General features: G+C 42.1%; 1 non-coding gene across 1 annotated transcript; it reads left to right on the top strand.

Annotated features, from left to right (window-relative positions):
* The first annotated feature begins 14,690 nt into the window (after positions 1-14,690).
* Positions 14,691-14,805, top strand: trnal-caa (transfer RNA leucine (anticodon CAA)). The gene is made up of 2 exons: positions 14,691-14,728; positions 14,760-14,805. It is a non-coding gene; the product is annotated as a tRNA-Leu (tRNA).
* The last annotated feature ends 3,866 nt before the right edge of the window (positions 14,806-18,671 follow it).

The raw sequence follows: 18,671 nt of genomic DNA, 5'->3' as shown, positions 1-18,671 counted from the left end.
CTAACTCCATGGAGACAAGCAGGTAACTTCACCAACCCAAGTTAGAGGCCAGATCTGTGGAGAGGCAACCCCGCCAACAGTAACAATCTTTAGCAATAGAAAAATGTAGTAAGATAATGCCATACTGTGAAACCTTCCAAACAGCTGTGTTGTGTTTCATTTACATTTGTTTGAGTAATCCTGTCTGTGTATATCTTGAAAGCTCAAAATGTTCTGTTCCACCTTGTGATGTCATTAAGAGGTAGTTTGTAAGTTAACACCTACTTTTTGTTTAGTAGAAATTGGCAATTTGATGGATAAATTCACCCAAATAATTCTAGTTAAGGTGCACCGCAAAAAATAAAATCTAGCCAAGTTAAGATGACTTGAATTCAGAAAGTTTGATCATAATTTGAGTAATTTCACTTGACAAGTAAAATTATCTGCCAGTGGAACAAGAATTTTTGTACTTAAAAAATGAAAACACAACTTGCTTCACTTCAAATAAGAAAAACAACAACTTTTTGCCCTTAACAAACCAAATCAAATGATGCAAAAACACACTTATTCCTTTGGCAGATGATTCTACTTGTCAAGTTAAATCTCCTCAAATAAAGTCAAATGTTCTTAATATATTTCATTTTATTTTAACTAGATATTGTTTTTTTTACAGTGTGTATGGAATTTGAAAAAGTGGAGCACTTCCTGTGTTATCACATGACATCACAAGGTGGAACAGAGTGTTTTCAGTTTGAGAGAAGGACTCAGCCTAAATATGCAGAGTTTATGTGTTAAACATGTGTCAGTGAAACAAACCACAACTCTGGGTGTGTTTTTGTGATGAGAAAACAACATTATAGATCAGAAAATGGCCCTTTAAGAACATAGAGTATTATTATAATGTGAGGGTGTGTTGACATTGGACATACTGTTCTGTAGCTGTCATAGCGCCCGGGACTTGTTTATTAAATATGTAACTTATTACTTAAACACAAGGGGATAACTTATTATAACCCACTAAAGTATGTAAACATTTAAAATCAATACTTTAACATATAGGATACAATGGACGACCCCATGTCCCTTCATTCCTCAGTTTTCATACAAGCCCAGGCAAAACGAGGCAGAGTTTGACCTGTTAACTGAACATAAATTATGAAGAATGTCTCTATACTATTTGTGTCTCTGTTTGAGAAGGCGCAAACCACTGAAAACACTAAGAATAGACCTGAAAGAAAATTAAACCTGTTTCAAATATCTTATACATTGGCTCTATTTGCCTCAGACTAATCACTAACACTTTTATTTCTGATTGTAGCGAACCATTCAGTGAATCAATCACTACTTAGCAAAAAGTGCCACTGAAAAAAAATCATCCAAGACTTGCAAAAAAATCAAATGCATTTGACTGCTATCAAACTATTATTATATCCCTCCTTGATAAAATCCACTATACATTATATTGATTGATACCTGCAGAAAATGGTAACAAAAAGAAAAATACTTTTATGCAATTTTTCAAAATGGAGATATCTGCAAATGCACTCTTCATTTATACATTTTATGATTTGCTATTTTTTTACAGTTTTCTTACCATTTGATTCACTCTTTGGTAACTCTTTATATTAAAATATAAGAGCTGTGTCTAAATAATGTCCCTGGTTTAGCAATAAAGTTGGTCAGTCTTAATCTAAATTACAGATGTAGATTTACGTGTGTGAACTGCTTCACAGATTACGTGATGATGTTGCAATCTCAAAATTGACTCTTGTGAGCTTTAAGCCACGTTATAATGCTGTTACCTCATCAAAAAATGTACTTGGAATTGTGTTTTGTTTCATTCACACGTTTTGAGTAATCCTTTATTATTACTCTGTCTACATTTCCAACGCTCAACATGCTCTGCTCCACCTTGATGTCATGAAGCGGTCGTTTTCAAGTTAACAGCTACATTTTATCTTTAGTACAGGAGAGATGGAAATTGTCCAAATGATTCTAGTGAATGTGTATAGAGTTTAAAAACACAGTGGAGCACTTCCTGTATTACCACATGACATCACAAGGTGGAACAGAGTGTTTTCTGTTTGAACTCATATTAAATATGCCAGTTTATGTGTTTAAACGTGTGTGAATGAAACAAAACACAACACCAGGTCTGTTTTGGATCAGGAAACAACATAGATCAGAAAATGTTGTAATATGGCCCTTTAAGCCAGATTCAAAACCGTTTAAAACAAATGTAAAGACTAGTTTGTCCCTGAAGTCCGCCCAGTCCCAACAACACTAGCACATCTATTTTAATGTCCCTTTAAGGCCCTCCTTGTGGTATCATAAAAATTTACTTCCGTTTTATTATTTGTTTATCTATAAACCTGTGGAGTTTGGATGACGCTAAACTAACACACACTGTTATATGACAATTACAGTATTCTTCTTTTTAAACATTTCAAGTATGTGTTAAAAACCTTGAGAACGCTTTTGTGCACACAGACATGTCAACAATTTTCTTAATTTAAAATGCCTTAAATATATAGACCATTTATTTCTGTTAGCAACAAGTAGAATCAAAAGTAAAGTTTGTGACCTTAAAAATTTACACAAAGTTCTTTAAGTTGTATCCTTCATCTCAAAATGCAGTATTCATTCATCATTATTTCAAAGCACACTGCGTAACATTTCTGGTTGAGGGTGCGCCACCTGCTTGTCTCCGAGGAGGTGCTATTACTTTGCCTTGAATGTTCCACGGTATGGCTTTAAATTACACACAAACAGATGGCACCACAAAGCACAAAGTTACCAGTCAAGAATAAACACTATGGTTGTTCTTATTGCCATACTGTGGGACATTCTAGGCAAGAAATTAGTCACACTGTAGTATTAACTTTAGTAAAAGTTGTGACGGAGTATTAATTGAAAAAAGTAGAAGCAATAATTAGACCTGTCATGATAACACATTTTGAAATTTGATATATTGCTGAAGTAAATATAGACAATAAAGGATAATGTTGAAACTAAATCATAAAGCAGAATTATTCACAAAAACATTTTACTGTAATTGCACAAAATTGTTAAAAACCATGAGGTGCAAAAATAAGTAAGACTGCAAGACTGCACCATGTAACGTTTTGGGGGGTTTGTCACCTGCTTGTTTCTATGGAGATGTCATTGCTCTGCCTGGAATGTTCCACAGTATGACATTAAACTGCTCTTCTTTACATTTATTAAATTACAGGTGGTTTTATAGGTAAAAAATACCTTGAAAAAGAGGTATTCTGACTGAGTGGGGTTGCCTCTCCTCAGATTTGACCTGTAACTTGGTCTGGTTTGGTCTCCATGAAGACAGAAATGTTAAATGCCATACTGTGAAACATTCCAGATGATGGAGAAAAGCATTTGACGGACTCTCCACCAGTAAAATTACACAGTACACCTTTAAGTACTTACCTTGTCTCTATAATGAGTCATAAAAGTTCATAATTCAACCTCCTTCAGCTCAAATCTCATCGTAGTACAGAAAAATAACTAAAATGTTCCCACTAGCACAAAGAAAGTACCACAATAAACACTGAGTCCCAAAACATATTGTTCCATCTGTCATGTACTGAAGTCGATATAGTAATTACCGTGACAGGCCTAGTAGTCGTAAGATTAATAATAGTAAGCGTAGTTGTCTTACCTGTTGAAGTGCGGTGTGTGCATTGGGGCTCATTCATTTTGACAGCAGCGAGGCGTGGTGAACTTTACTCTGTCTAAACTAAAGAGTCGTAAAACTATACAGATAAGGAGAGAGAGAGAGGGAAAAGGGGGGGTGGAGACAGGGGGGTAGAGAAAGACGGATAAGAAGAACGTGAGAGTGACCTGTGCACACCGGCATATATGAAACAGGAAGTGATGATGTCACCGTTTTTCTTGAAAAGCGTCTTGTCACCGGCCGGACTGACTGGGCTTAATCTGGGTCAGTGTTGTTTATGAAAATGTCAAACTCAAGTCCAATACTGATGAAAATACTCAATACCAATTTTGATTAGATCTTTACCATTACCATTTTTCAATATTGAGACTAGATCAATTTTATCTAGTTTTGAGATAGTTTTAGTATTGATTCATATCTCAGGAGAAGTTTCTTGACATCATTAATCTGGAAATACCTGAAATGTTAAACCTTGCAGCTGCATTATGTAATAAAACTGAATTATGTAATCATAATGTGAAGAAGGTCTCTTTATTATGTAATAAAAACATATTTTGCAGTACTTTGCAACTTTATGTAATAATCCACAGTTACATTTTGAGACAAATGAATGAAATGTGAGTGTTAAACCTTACTTACCATAATATTATGCAATAACAGAGAAAATATCTTGTACTTTACTAAAGTGAACAGTATAGTGTGTAATTGAACAGTATAGCGCAGTGTTTCCCAAAGTTTTTTTTTTCTGGGGGCCCATATTTTAAAACTCACAAACCTTTCCGACCCAAGTCAATAGACATTATTGGTAAATCTCAAAATAAATGTGGATTTGACCATTATTGTACAATAATGAGGATATTTTACTGTTGACTGAGTGATCGTGTCTCTCTGAAGAATTAGTATTACTCAAGTTTTAAACAATGATAAACAGTGATTGACCCAGCAATAAAAGGATCCATAAGTCGCCTATCTGGACATTAAATATAGCCCCTTTCTTTTTCTTTTCAACATTCAATTGGAATATTGGAACAAAATAGTCACTAGCACTGTGTCAGAACTGTATGTTGCAGACCTACATTGCGACTCATCTGAGGGTCGCAACCCAGTTTTGGGAAACAGTGTTACAGCATAACAGTAATGGCATAATAACATGATAAAGCAGCCCTCTTTATATTGTTTCCAAGAAAACATTTGAAAACCATTTGATTTACAACACAGCAGTGGGACAAGAAAAAGTCTTCACTGGACAGGATTAAACCTTAAACCTCTGGGTTAGTGGGCACATGCTCAGCCACTGAGTCACTGCTCACCGATAGCACTTAAAAATCCCCTTTCTTGTTACAGCTCCTGGTGCCAACCGTCCAACATTGTTAGTGCAGAAAAAGGAGAAAAAAGGCTCCAAACGACAGATTTGGAGCTCAAAGCTGGGGTCTTGCATGATTCATGAAGTTGAAGCTCGGCGGCTCCCTCCGGTGGAGAGGGCCTGAGCTGACACGCACAGCCCGGCCAAGAGAGGCTCCAGAGCCGCTGCGCCCCGAGCTGGATTTGTTGTGACATAACTGGTTAGTCAAGCTTTGAAAAACAAGCTTCAAGCCTAATTTCCCTTGGCACACTCTCTTTTTTCATTATTTTCATTTTTCCATCTGTTGTCGCATCACAAATCAAAACCAAAAAAGTTGCCAACTAAAAAGTTAAGGTGAGGAGAAACTAGTGGAAGTGACATGGTGATGTAATTTTGTATTAAATGCTGTTTTGGACCTCCAGTCCACATGACAACAAATACACATGTTTGAAAAGAACTGAATATACAGTATGTCTGTTAAAAAGCACAGGTTTGTGGATTGTGCCAGTACTGAGTCTGAAAAAAGTAGAAACTTGTCTGAAAGGGGATCACTGAAGTAAATCCATCACCACAACCAAGAAAAAAATCAGGTCAGGTGGATGGTAAAATATTTAAAAATACATGATCTATCTATAATATATTTATTTTCTTAAAATAAAATAACTTGACATTTTTAGAAACAAAATTAGCTTTAGTTCTGACCAAACCTAAAGGTGTAGATCTGGAGATGGGTCCACACGATAAGTACCTTTAATAACAAGATGTTTAAGGATCCTATATTATGTCAAATTTACTTTTATGAGCATTAAACCATGTTATTATGTTGTTACCTTATCAAAAAGATACTTTTGTTTCATTCACACAAATCTGATTAATTCTGAATTATTAGATTAATGTCTAGAAGCTCCTTTTACCCTCTTTTGACTTTATGTCTCACTTTTGAAGACATTCTGTAAACAATACTATATAATTAATCTTTGAATCATCTTGGCAAAATTTCATATCCACAAATGTAAATAAATGATTTGTAAAACCTACTTCTCCATTTTCCTGTCCGAAAAACAGTGCTGTAAGAAAACCATCCACTTATCATCCAATTCCAGAGCAGTTAAAACCGAGGAAAATTTTGAACAATTAAATGCATTATTATTAATTATTATTATTATTATTATTATTATTATGGTTTTATGTATTTATTTTTTATGTAAATGTGAACTTTGGTTATGTGTGACCTTTGTCTACCCTACCCCTGTCCAGTATTGTTTGTTATTTAATGCATAATTTGTATTTATTTATTTTCTGTGTAAAATTATTATTAATATTATTAATATTATAATAATAATAATAAATAAAATAAACAGCTCCTTTTACCTTCAGTAGAGCTTTGCAATTCCAGGGCTGAAATTATTCAAATGATTATTATTAAGGTGTATGGAGTTGAAAAACACAGTGGAGCACTTCCTGTATTACTCCATGACATCACAAGTTGCATCAAGGTGTTTTCTGTTTCAGAGGAGAACTCAGCCTAAATATGCAGGATATATGTGTTAAACATGTGTGAATGGAACAAAACACAACTCCACGTCTGTTTGTGATGTGGAAACAACATTATAATATAGATATAAGTTTAGAACAAATGTGTTTTGCATTGAACTGTGCAGAGCCGTTCATTATACAAAACGCCTTTAGGTAAAATTGACCACTGAAAACAGGTAATAACATTTGCTTTTAATCTCTTTTTAAATAACACATAGATGGAAATAGCCAATTCTTTTTGAAGTAAGGCATTTTAAAAGTTGCTCAGTATGAAGTATGAGTAATTAGTTTAGGTCTGATTAAACTTTGACATGGTTGGCTTCAGGCTGACTCACTGCGCCTCGCCTCCAAGTACCTGACTGCTCAAATCCCATCTTAACTACTAATTAACTTCACTGTCAAGACGCTAAAAACTCTGTGTGGAGGAGTTTGTTTTTGGTTATTTGCTTGGGCTTGAAATCTTATTCGAATCAATACTGAGTGAGTTGGTATCTATCTTCCCATGCATAGTGCAAACACTCGTACCATTAAAAACCACGGCAATTAGATCTGATGGATGAGGTGGTTAGGTTATAGTTTTGTTATTGAGTTTTTGCTTCTTCTGTAGCGATTCTGTTATACATCGCATCTTGGAAAAAAAGACTGAAATATTTTAAAGGACTAGCCTGGGCAACATACAGATTTCAGGGCAATTTTGGTTCATAATCGAGTATAAAGCTCAGACAGTTTGTTCGGATATCGCAGGACTCCACACAGACGCATTAGCGGCATTCTCCCCTTCTCCCAAAAAGTCCGTCGCTATCGCTGTTTTCCACTTTATAATCAACTTCAACATCATCACTTTGAAATCTATAAAAGTCACTTTCTCTAAACTTATCCATAAAATACGTCCGCTCCTCATTATTTCTAAAACTGTGCGCTGCAGCGCCGCGATCTTTCCATTGCACGTGTTTCGTGTTGTGTTTTTTCCGGAAGCTACCATCGTCACTATTTCGATTAACTTCGGAAAAAATCGGCGAAAACATATCCTTGAATCCTATTGGTCAGTCTAGTGTGGGTTGTAGTGGCCCCCACCTATCACAGCCTCTGTTTAAATGTGAAAAACCGAGCCGTTTCTAAAGGTCGTCAAATCTCGTCTTTAGTGATACGGCGGAGGTGTCAAAAGTCGTCATTAAGGGTTCAGGGGGGGTCGTCAAATGTCGTCTTCATGGGGAAAAGAGTTAAAGGGACAGTCTGGAATTTTGGACATAGGACCTCATTTCCTAGTTAGCCAGAGTGTTGGAGATGTGTGGAGACATTTTTTAAATATTCCATCCAGTTCTTGTATTTGCAGAGGTCGCTGGTGCTAGGCTAGTGCATGTCAATGGCCATAGTTAGCCTGCCACTAAAAACAGTCTTACTCACTCTACAAAGCACCTGAAGCAAAACAAATATAATGCCAGACTGTCGATGTGAATGTCTGTGTTGATAGAATAATGTTTGAAATAAAACAAACTTTGCATCACATGAATCACTGCATGTTGAGTGACTATTTTCTCATATCAGTCTGCCGCTGCCAAGCTTTCTATCAGGAAGTACAACTCGCTGCTGCTACTCTTACATAAATCCTTCAAAAAACTCCTTCAAAACTTTGGTTATGTGATCTTTGGCTACCGTATTATTTAATGCATAATTTTTATTTATTTATTTATTTTCTGTGTTTAAAATTAGCAAGGGCTGAAATTATCCAAATGATTGTAGTTAAGGTGTATGGAGTTTAAAAACACAGTGGAGCACTTACTGTATTACGGCAGACATAAATGTAAAGTTGGTTTCACTTGCCCTCCTTGAACCGTCACCTTATCGTGGTGGAGGGGTTTGAGTGCCCGAATGATCCCGGGAGCTATGTTGTCGGGGGCTTCATGCCCCTGGTAGGGTCACCCAAGGCAAACAGGTCCGGGGGACGGGTCAGACGAAGAACGGTTCAGAAGCCCCTATGATGAGTGTACGAGCAAGGCCAGTTACGTCGCCCGGATTGGCGTCACCGGGGCCTCACCCTGGAGCCAGGCCTGGGGTGGGTGCTCGCCAGCGAGCGCCTGGTGGCCGAGCCTCCCCCCACGGGGCTCGGCCGGGCTCAGCCCGAAGGAGCGACGTGGGGCCGTCCTCACGTGGGCCCACCACCCGCAGGAGGATCCATATGGGGCCGGTGCAGAGAGATCTGGGCAGCAGTCGACGGCGGGGGCCTTGGCGACCGGATCTCCGGACATGGAGACTAGCTCTGGGGACATGGAATGTCACCTCGCTGGGGGGTAAGGAGCCTGAGCTTGTGCGGGAGGTTGAGCGTTACCGACTAGATATAGTCGGCCTCACCTCCACGCACAGTTTGGGCTCTGGAACCCAACTCCTTGAGAGGGGCTGGACTCTCCATTTCTCTGGCGTTGGCCGCGGGAGCGGCGGCGGGCTGGTGTGGGCCTGCTCATTGCCCCACAGCTCAGTCGCTGTGTGTTGGAGTTCACCCCGGTGAACGAGAGGGTCGCGTCCCTGCGCCTTCGGGTCGGGGACAGGTCTCTCACTGTGGTGTCGGCCTACGGGCCGAACAGCAGTGCAGAGTACCCGGCCTTCTTGGAGTCCTTGGGAGGGGTACTAGACAGTGCACCGACCGGGGACTCCGTTGTTCTCCTGGGGGACTTCAACGCCCACGTGGGCAACGACAGTGACACTTGGAGAGGGGTGATTGGGAGGAACGGCCTCCCCGATCTGAACCCGAGTGGTGTTTTGTTATTGGACTTCTGTGCTAGTCACAGTTTGTCCATAACAAACACCATGTTCGAGCACAAGGGTGTCCATAAGTGCACGTGGCACCAGGACACCCTAGGCCGGAGGTCGATGATCGACTTTGTCGTCGTGTCATCTGATCTCCGGCCGCGTGTCTTGGACACTCGGGTGAAGAGAGGGGCTGAGCTGTCAACTGATCACCACCTGGTCGTGAGTTGGGTTCGCTGGCGGAGGAGGAAGCCGGAAAGACCTGGCAGGCCCAAGCGTGTAGTGAGGGTCTGTTGGGAACGTCTGGCGGAGCCCTCTGTCAGAGGGACCTTCAACTCGCACCTTCGGGAGGACTTCTCCCGGATTCCGGGGGAGGCTGGAGATATGGAGTCCGAGTGGGCTTCATTCTCGGCCTCTATTGTCAATGCAGCTGCTCGGAGCTGTGGGCGTAAGGTCTGTGGTGCCTGTCGCGGCGGCAACCCCAGAACCCGGTGGTGGACACCGGAAGTAAGGGATGCTGTCAAGCTGAAGAAGGAGTCCTATCGGGCCTTGCTGGCTCGGGGGACTCCTGAGGCAGCTGACAGGTACCGGCGGGCCAAGCGTGCTGCAGCCCGTGTGGTCGCGGAGGCAAAAACTCGGAGCTGGGAGGAGTTCGGGGAGGCCATGGAGAAGGACTATCGGACGGCCTCAAAGAGATTCTGGCAAACCGTCCGGCGCCTCAGGAGGGGAAGCAGTTCTTCACCAACACTGTTTACAGTGCGGGGGGAGAGCTGCTGACCTCGACTGGGGACGTTGTCCGGCGGTGGAAGGAATACTTTGAGGATCTCCTCAATCCCACCGTCACGTCCTCCGAGGAGGAGGCCGAGGCTGGGGACTCGGAGGCGGACTCATCCATCACCCTGGCCGAAGTCACTGAGGTGGTTGGCAAGCTCCTTGGTGGCAAGGCTCCGGGGTTGGATGAGATCCGTCCCTGAGTACCTGAAGTCTCTGGATGTTGTGGGGCTGTCTTGGCTGACACGCCTCTTCAACATCGCGTGGCGGTCGGGGACAGTACCTCTGGACTGGCAAACCGGGGTGGTGGTCCCTCTGTATAAGAAGGGGGACCGGAGGGTGTGTTCCAACTATAGGGGGATCACACTTCTCAGCCTTCCCGGTAAGGTCTATGCCAGGGTACTGGAGAGGAGAATCCGGCCGATAGTCGAACCTCGGATTCAGGAGGAGCAGTGTGGTTTTCGTCCTGGCCGTGGAACACTGGACCAGCTCTACACTCTCCATAGGGTGCTCGAGGGTTCATGGGAGTTTGCCCAACCAGTCCACATGTGTTTTGTGGATCTGGAGAAGGCATTCGACCGTGTCCCTCGTGGTGTCCTGTGGGGGGTGCTCTGGGAGTATGGGGTCCGGGGCCCTTTGCTAAGGGCTGTCCGGTCCCTGTATGACCGGAGCAGGAGCTGTGTTCGCATTGCCGGCAGTAAGTCAGACCTGTTCCCGGTGCATGTTGGACTCCGCCAGGGCTGCCCTTTGTCACCGGTTCTGTTCATTGTATTTATGGACAGAATTTCTAGGCGCAGTCAGGGCCGGAGGGGGTCCGGTTTGGGGACCACAGGATTTCATCTCTGCTGTTTGCGGACGATGTTGTCCTGTTGGCTTCATCGAACCAGGACCTGCAATGTGCACTGGGGCGGTTTGCAGCCGAGTGTGAAGCGGCTGGGATGAAGGATCAGCTCTTCCAAGTCCGAGGCCATGGTTCTCGACCGGAAAAAGGTGGCTTGCCCTCTCCGGGTGGGTGGGGAGTCTTTGCCTCAAGTGGAGGAGTTCAAGTATCTCGGGGTCTTGTTCACGAGTGAGGGAAGGACGGAACGTGAGATTGACAGGCGGATCGGTGCAGCTTCGGCAGTGATGCGGTCGCTGTATCGGACCGTTGTGGTGAAGAGGGAGCTGAGTCGAAAGGCGAAGCTCTCGATTTACCGGTCAGTCTTCGTTCCTACTCTCACCTATGGTCATGAGCTCTGGGTAGTGACCGAAAGGACGAGATCGCGGATACAAGCGCTCGAAATGAGTTTCCTCCGCAGGGTGGCTGGGCGCTCCCTTAGAGATAGGGTGAGGAGCTCAGTCACACGGGAGGAGCTCGGAGTAGAGCCGCTGCTCCTCCACGTCGAGAGGAGCCAGTTGAGGTGGCTCGGGCATCTGTTCCGGATGCCTCCTGGGCGCCTCCCTCGGGAGGTGTTCCGGGCATGTCCCGCCGGGAGGAGGCCCCGGGGAAGACCCAGGACACGCTGGAGGGACTATGTCTCTCGGCTGGCCTGGGAACGCCTCGGGGTCCCCCTGGAGGAGCTGGAGGACGTGTCTGGGGTGAAGGAAGTCTGGGAGTCCCTGCTTAGGCTGCTCCCCCCGCGACCCGGCCCCGGATAAGCGGACGAAAATGGATGGATGGATGGATGGTTTCACTTCTAAAATTATTTTATCGACACAAACATTCACATTGACAGTCTGGCGTAATAATAGATTTGCTTCGGGTGCTTTGTGGAGTAGGTAAGTCTGTTTTAAGTGGCATGATAACTATGGCCATTGACATGCGCTAACCTAGCACCAGTGACCTCTGCAAATAAAAGGACTGGATGGAATGTTTAAAAAAGTGTCTCCACATGTCTCCAACACTTTGGCTCACTAGCAAATGAGGTCCTATGTCCAAAATTACGGACTCTCCCTTTAAAGGTGGAGAGTCCGCAACCTGCTTGTTATTGCTTTGCTTGGAATGACATTAAACACGCATCAAGCATATTTTATTACAGGTGTTATTGTTATTAATAATTCCTTCTGTGAATAGGGGAGACTCTCCGCAGATCTGAACTGTAATGTAGCGTAGTGCTGTAACCCTTGAGACAGACAAATTTAATGTATAACATGGAATATTTTAGACAAAGCAATAACATTTCCAAGCAGGTGGCAGACCCTTTACTAGAAAACTTATGCACTGCACCTTTAAAGTATGATATATTGCTGAAGAAAATATAGATGATAAATGATAACAAAGAAAACAAATTTATGTCACTGACACAATAATCGTGAAGCGAAATTATCCCCCAAAAATGCTTCTCAATGTGTTTTTGGCCATACAAACTACATACAAACTCTAAAAGATAATAGAATCAAAGGTGCACTGTGTAACTTTTCTCATGGACCATCCTCATCTGCTTGAGTCTGTTCTGATGTTATTGCTTTTTCTTGGGATGCTCCACAGTATTGAACACAGTATTAAACAAATATATCTTGTATTTATTCAGTTACGAGTATTTTTGTTTCTTAAAAATACCACAAAAACATTATTACTGTGCCATGACATCTCCATGGAAACAAGCAGGTGGCAGACCCTCCTCCACTAAAGTTGCAAAATGCGCCTTTAAACATCTAATCTCTCACGCAAATCAAATCACTTTTTTTTTTTCTTTTTTTCCCCAAACTGTGCACCCTTTATGTGTTATGCGATTAAATTTGAGATGAGACATGAGATTTCTGACAGGTACACAGAGAATACAGGTGAACTCCTGCACAAACTTGTTAGCTGATATATTAAGAAGCAGGTGAACATTTCGTCCTCAGAGTTGATTTTCTTGAAGCAGGAAAAATGTGTTTGATTGACAGGAGCCACATGGGTGCTGTACCTGTGTAGGAGCTCCTATTGGTTGTTTCAGTTCTACAGAGGTGAGAATAGCAGAAGCTCTAATGTATTCTGAGAGAGTTTGTCATAATTATAAAGTTAACAAATGTCTGTTAACTTACTACAACTACAGCAAATACACAATACCCAATATAGGCTTGTCGTGATAACACACTTTATCACAATATATTGCTGAAGAAAAGGTTGAAACTAAGTCATGCCACTGACACAATAGACCTGAATCAGAATTATCAACAAAAAAATATTCTTAAATGTACAATGTGGTTTAAAAACATCAACTCCCATAAATAAAAAGCATAATTAAACACTTAGTAGTAGTTATTTTGGATCTATGAGTCATGGAAGTTGTTTATATAACCCTTCTAAATCTAATCATAGAATAGAAAAATAACAAATACTTCACCTCTAGTATTAAGAAAAAGTTCTGTCTTTTTTTATTTTAGTTTAAAGGAAAAAAATGCTCTACGCTGGTATCTGTTGGTATTGGCAGAGACTCAAAGCCACAGTATTGGAATTGGTATGTGGAACGTACATGTTTAAGAGTTAGATAAACCCATGATATAGAGCAGACATGTCAGACTCAGGCCCAGGGGCCATATTTGGCCTGTGATATAATAATATTTGGCCCGCGAGATCATATCAAATACATATTAGAGCTTGCCCGCCGGCTACAGACAGGCTATAGAGACATTATTTATTTAAAATTTTGTTATTATTTTACATTATGCTTGTTCTGGATTGTTTAACCCTTGTGCTATCCTTCAGATCAGTCCAGTATATTGTAATAATAATGATATTATTATTTAATACTACTACTACTACTACTACTACTACTACTACTACTACTACTACTACTACTACTACTACTACTACTACTAATAATAATAATAATACATGGGCTAAACCAGGACTAAACTATGACTAAACATGGACTAAACATGGGCTAAACATGGGGAAAACTAGGAGCTCAGGGACCGGCCTCCTGCTGGTGTCCAGAGTCAGAACTACACATGGGCTAAACCAGGACTCAACCTGGAGTAAACATGGGCTAAACTTTTGCATGCTATTACTTTTTATTTATTTTGTATCTACTTGACTATATTTGCTGTAATAAAATTGGGTAAAAGGTTTATCGAGGAGATTGATGAAAGCAGTGTGATCAAACCATTCAAATGTTGTTGTTATAACTTCTTTCCCTAATTTAGGAGTTCACTTTAATTTTTACTACACCAAAACCGTAATTTCATAAAGAAAACAACAACAACAACAACAACAAAACAGTGAATAATCAGCATATGATCCTGCCTGGTCAACTCAGTGTTTGTCCTGTAGTGGCAGTAATGCGCCTTATCTACGCATGTCCACTTTTAAGGCTACTTCCTATGAATTTTACAGCTAAAACAAAATGCTCCGTTTGTTTGTATTAAATTAAATTAAATTAAATTAAATTAAATTAAAACATTTAAGCATTGAACAGAAAATAGAAGTTAGGCTGTATCCCGCTGGTTTACGCTGCGTCTTTGGCGATAAACAGCGTCTGAACACAACCGCGATCGCAATGAGGTGACGTTTCCTTTCTAGAGACACGTAAAACATAAAAAAAAAATAGCGATATGCATTCGTAAACGTGATTTCAAAATATTCGTAGTACTTTAATCAAATACTGAGTCATGCTTTACGGTTTAGCGCTTAAATATATACTTGTGTTTGTGTATTCGCAACGTGTCAGGATGGCCGAGTGGTCTAAGGCGCCAGACTCAAGGATAGTCTCCTTCCTTCCGTAGAAACGGGACTTCTGGTCTCCGACTGGAGGCGTGGGTTCGAATCCCACTTCTGACACATACCTTTTCTTGACTTCAGACACATAAATCTAATACTGTCTTTTGATTTACGATGTAATAATTTGTACATAGTATATATTTAAAACCTGACTCGCCCGTAGTGACCAGGGACCCTCGGCATCTCGCGCGTGCGTGCGAGGCGCGGGCCAATCATTGCCGCTATGCGGCTTTATTATTATTATTATTATTATTATTATTATATTATTATGCATAATAATGATCAAAAGTGCATATTGTTGGTACTGCAAAACTTACAAGTTGTAAAATTATTCATATATATATATATTTATTTATTTTTATTTTTTTTATTACACTTTGTTACACATACAAAAGGTTAAAAACAAAGAAAATCATTTATTGGAGATTGAATTACAACACATCTAAATAATAATATGCACATGAAATGACACAATGTCACAACAAGAAAAAGAAGAAGAAGAAGAAGCAATAGGAGCTCTGGGCAAGTCCTGCCAAGTGCTGCAACATGAGCACAGACGTCACAAGACGTCAGAGGCTTTTCTTTCACTCTATTTTATCAGGTTGTTGTTGTTGTCATTGTCATTGTCATTGTCATTGTCGTCGTCGTCGTGGCCAAGGTGACAGGATGACATTTCTTCATACACAGGTATGAATCTTATCTCATAACATGTCCTCATACACATGATGTAGATCAGAAGGAGTGCGATGTCCTGGTCCATGTTTTGCAAGAAAACAATTGACCTATAAGATAAATAAGTCCAATTTAAACTTGGGCTATAAATTGTATAACAAGAAACTAGCACAGGCTCGCGCATGCACGCAAACACACACACACACACACACACACACACACACACACACACACACACACACACACACACACACACACACACACACAGAGTGAGAGAGGAAAAACAAAAAAAAACAAAAAAATACTTACTTGTACCTTTCCCAGTTTTAGGAGAATCAAAGCTAAACCGAACAATATTAACAGCAGCAGCAGCAGTGCAGATGAGGAGATGACAGCAGATGACAGAAGAGCAGAAGAGAGCAGTAGTAGTAGTAGCAGTAGTAGTAGCAGTAGTAGTAGCGTAGTAGTAGTAGTAGTAGCAGTAGTAGTAGTAAGTAGTAGTAGTAGTAGTAGTAGTAGTAGTAGTAGGAGTAGGAGTAGGAGTAGGAGTAGTAGTAGTAGTAGTAGTAGTAGCAGTAGTAGTAGTAGTAGTAGTAGTAGTAGTAGTAGTAGTAGTAGTAGCAGTAGTAGCAGTAGTAGCAGTAGTAGTAGTAGTAGTAGTAGCAGTAGTAGTAGTAGTAGTAGTAGTAGTAGTAGTAGTAGTAGTAGTAGTAGTAGCAGTAGTAGTAGTAGTAGTAGTAGTAGGAGTAGTAGTAGTAGTAGTAGTAGTATTTGTCTCTGTCATGTGGTCATTGTGTTCTATAGGCTTCAGGGCTGCAGCACCTTTGAACAGATCTAGATATTAGCATAAATCCAAATGACAAATAAAAAAGCAATGCTTTATGAATTCTGTATCATAATACACACACACACACACACACACACACACACACACACACACACACACACACACACACACACACACACACACACACACTTAAATAACCAAGTAACATGGTAAAATAATAAATGTGGTGGACTCACGTGAGACATTGAGAATCATGCTAGTCTGGCTAGTTCTGAATCCGTCTGTCACAAAATAGGAAGCTCTACACCAGGGGTCTCAGACTCGCGGAAGGATTTTTTGCGGCCCTCCACTTGATTCCAAAGAATAATGTCAGTGCGGCCCGCGGTAGACGTACGCACAATCCCACCCCTCTGCCGCGGGCCGCACTGACAGATGAAGCTGCAGTCGGTGCCCATGCAGATTCACAACAGATTATTAACGCAGTTTACATCCCAAAACTCAATTTACAGCAGTTGTGAAGCAACAAGTCTAAGTGGATCTGTTAATACAAGTACACGTGCACATACGGCGTCACCGAAGAACCAAAACAAACCACACGTGGTGGTACATGTGTGCAAACTTCACTTTACGCTCCCACAACCACAGTATCAGAGCGCAGAGGAGGCGCTGACACAATTCCCCTGTTCATAAGTATGGGACCTTTATTGGAGGGGCTAATAAGAAATAAAAAGACACTGACAGTCTGTTTACCTGTTCAACACTCGGTGCGTAACTTGCTGGCAACTCGATGACCAAGCTCCACGTATGTGTCACCGAAATCCACGCGCACTCAGCGGCAAACACAGCTGTCCCATCAATATGCAAGCACCACAAAACTGCACTGATCTATTCCAGAGGCTTGGCGACATGTTAGCAAAAAGTACGAGGCAAAAACAAGCGTCTTCCATCCATGTTTGACATACGAGAAGCAGATACACTCCAGTGTGGCGCTTTCACACCGGCAAACGAACCAAAACTGGTCCGATTAACGAGCCTCTGTATCCCGGTAGAACAGTGATATCTCCAGTAACTAATACTGATGTTCCCTGTTAATACCGCGGGCGTCCTCATCTCAAATTATCACCATGAACTCATAAAACAGCAACGTAGAACTTTGTACAAACTTACCGCATCAGTCCTGAGTTCGGGTAACAGCAGAAGCCAACAGCGCTCACAGTAGCGCGCAGCTCCTCAGGACAGTGCTGGAGTCTGGTTCTTGGTCTTCTGTCGTCCTACAAGCGCGTTGGTCAGATGGTCCGGAGGCTCCATCCTCCATGTGCTGGTTCCAGACGGTGGCGAGCAAGACCAGTGCGCAATGACTGGGTCTGAGCGGGTACGTTCCGCCGTCTGCGCGCTGGTTCCGTGTTCCGTGCGGGGAAAGTGAGAATGTTCTGTGGACTACACCTACAGGTCTGTGCTGCTCCTGTCCTCCGCGCTCAAGAACCGCGGCTGGTTCCGAGGTGGTGCAAAGCATCCGGACAGAACGTGAATCCAGTTTAGTTGGTGTCCGCATTTGGTTCTTCCCGGGAAAAGCGCTTTTCACTCCCCGCTCCACGTCATCTGAGCCCGGACAGAACCGGAGCTGCTCCTGCTGGATCGGGACTCTGGTTTGGATCTAGTCCGACTGTATTTCTCACACTAGGCTAAACGCAGGACATTTTTTAAAGGTGAATCAATTGAATGGGCGATTGCCTATTGCCATAAAATTACTTGGTTAATTAAAGCCTAAAATAACAAATGCTGATTCCTACATGATCACGGGGAACACGGGGACCTCTGTGCAGGTCCAGAACAGAAGTACACTCCCCCATTTTTGACTCACTCTGGAGCCACACGTTCACACGTTCTTGCTCTGATCTTCGTGTATTACATTCTCTGTATTGGCCATTGTTGGTAAAATATTTCGAAAATGAATCGCGGCTGCGTCTGGAAAACAATCTGTTACTGCGCTGGAGTCGTACAGCGCGTCATTACAGGCAGGAGACGCGTTTCTCCCATGATGCATCTAGAATAGTTCCTTTGGACCTGCTGTCTGTGGTTTGGACCCGGGTTCGCGTTCACACCAGAAGAACACACGCACCAAATGACCAACTTTGGTGCGGATTCAAGCGAACCGAGACCACCTCTTTTTTTAGGTCTCGGTCCACTTGAGTTGGTCCGGGTCAGAGTCCGATTGACGCTTTCACACCAACGCAAACGACCTGAGCTAACCACTTCTGGTTCGAATGGATCGTTTGGTGCGCACCAAATACTGTCGGTGTGAAAGCACCTAATACAGGTCAAGGCTCACTGATGAGCATCTTCAATCTATCCTGAGGATCTCATACGCTTCCTCCTGCAAGCCAAATATCTCTCAGCTGTACAAGATGAATCGTTGCCAGGTTTCAACCAGCAAGAAGTAGGCAAAAGAAGAAGAGTAGACGTATCA

Source organism: Boleophthalmus pectinirostris, unplaced genomic scaffold (assembly GCF_026225935.1).
Source record: "Boleophthalmus pectinirostris isolate CB_2022bp ecotype Guang Dong unplaced genomic scaffold, ASM2622593v1 HiC_scaffold_19, whole genome shotgun sequence".
Lineage (NCBI taxonomy): Eukaryota > Metazoa > Chordata > Actinopteri > Gobiiformes > Gobiidae > Boleophthalmus > Boleophthalmus pectinirostris.
The sequence above is the reverse complement of the archived record's forward strand: the minus strand, read 5'-3'. Positions and strand labels throughout refer to the sequence as shown.